This window comes from Tachyglossus aculeatus, unplaced genomic scaffold (assembly GCF_015852505.1).
Source record: "Tachyglossus aculeatus isolate mTacAcu1 unplaced genomic scaffold, mTacAcu1.pri scaffold_130_arrow_ctg1, whole genome shotgun sequence".
Lineage (NCBI taxonomy): Eukaryota > Metazoa > Chordata > Mammalia > Monotremata > Tachyglossidae > Tachyglossus > Tachyglossus aculeatus.
Window position 1 is genome coordinate 228,430 of NW_024044859.1, and position 1,752 is coordinate 230,181.

Below are 1,752 nucleotides of genomic sequence, written 5' to 3' on the forward strand. Positions count from 1 at the left end.
CCCTCACAGGCTAGGTAGTCACCTTTTGTAGATGGGGAAGGACACACCAGATCTCCGACCTTCCCTAAGGAAGGGAGAGATAAACCGAAACCCTCATCTTAAATCAGCCAATAGCCTAGCCCTAAACAAAGATAAATTTGGACCCCCACAAAAGTAAAGCTGATCCTTGCTGATCCCCAAGCTAAAGGGAGTACAGACGATAAGGATGATGAGAAAAGTTCCCCAGTGCTTCCAATTTTAAACTCACACATTTTTTAAAGATTAATTTATTTCTGAGAGTGGGGAAGGAGAGGAATACTAGGGAAAATGAAACTATAGTTGCTCCAGAGATGGGGAGAGTGTTAACTCAGCTTGTGTATGTGCCCAACTTTATATGGAGGTCTAATAAGGGCACCATCTTGGCTGTCCCAAACATCAGCTGTCTATGGAGGGCCAGAGGTTGTTTCAGCTGAGTGACACTCCAACGTGATCACTTCCCATCTCTGTGGTACTCTCCCACTCTCTGCACTCATTCATTCATTCATTCAATTGTATTTATTGAGCGCTTACTGTGTGCAGAGCACTGTACTAAGCGCTTGGGAAGTACAAGTTGGCTCATCGGGCTCCCAAGAAATGCCACTGAATGACTGATTTACTAAGGAGCCCTGGTCTCCCACCGTAACTAACTCCTTTCCAGAAGTCAAGGACGCCAGGGATCTTGTGCAATTGTGGCAGGGCAATTCCCTTAAATCCAGACTAATTGGGATGAGGAAGACCAAGTCCAGTCAGGTTCTTCTGAAATCCACTGCCACCCACTTTCTCCTTTCTTCTCCCCCCATGAACTAACTACAGCTAATTGCAGCCCCCAGAACGCAGTTCATTTGAGTGCTTAAGTGTTTCAGAAGGAGTCAGGACTGTTGGGACAGGCTGTTTTGCAGTGAGGTCAGACTGGAGTCGGAATATGTCTCTTTCAGAGACTTTGCCCTACTGAATGAAAACACCTATTGGGACGAGATGAAAATTATGGAAACCGTCATTAATTGTGGTATCATCCTTGAGCAGGGGCCAAGCTAATCTTCCCTTTTTTGTCTTGTGCTGTTGAGTCTTCTCCAACCCAAATGCACTCCATGGACACATCTCTTCCAGAACTTACCACTCTCCAACTGCAATCGTTCTAATAGTGTTTCCATAGAGTTTTCTTGGTAAAAATACAGACGTTGTTTACCATTGCCTTCTTCCACAATCTTCTGTATCATTCCAATTTTAGTATATGTGTTGCTGAAACAAGCACAAGTCTCATTTTCCAAACCCAGGTATATAAAGGTCAGTTGATGAAAAGCTATTAATATTATAGTAATTGGTTTAAAATGAGTCCTCTACATTTTCTTGTATTTCCTGGGGATGGGGAGGCTTCTATAAATATCTCCTTCTTTGAGAATCTCAAAGAACATAGAGTAAAGAGATTCAAAATTTCATCTAGTGCATGAAGGTGCAGAGGCTGCTGAAAGGCCCATTTCGAGGCAATAATTAACCCTCATATTAAATCCATCACTAATCCTTTAGGGCCCACCTTCACAACATAGCTAAAATCTGTCCTTTCCTCTGCATCCAAACTGCTACCATGTTAATACAATCACAGGACATGAGACAGGCGTCAGGGAGGTCAGTGAGGAGGCTGATGTAGTAGCTAAAGTGGGATTGATAAAAAAATTGAATCAGTTTCAATAGATTCTAGAGCTGTTGTGAAGATAGAACTGACAGGGTTAGGTGACA

General features: G+C 43.0%; 1 pseudogene; it reads right to left on the reverse strand.

Moving 5' to 3' along the window:
* Positions 1 to 996: 996 nt before the first annotated feature.
* On the reverse strand, positions 997 to 1,071 carry LOC119922932 (annotated as a pseudogene).
* Positions 1,072 to 1,752: the final 681 nt, after the last annotated feature.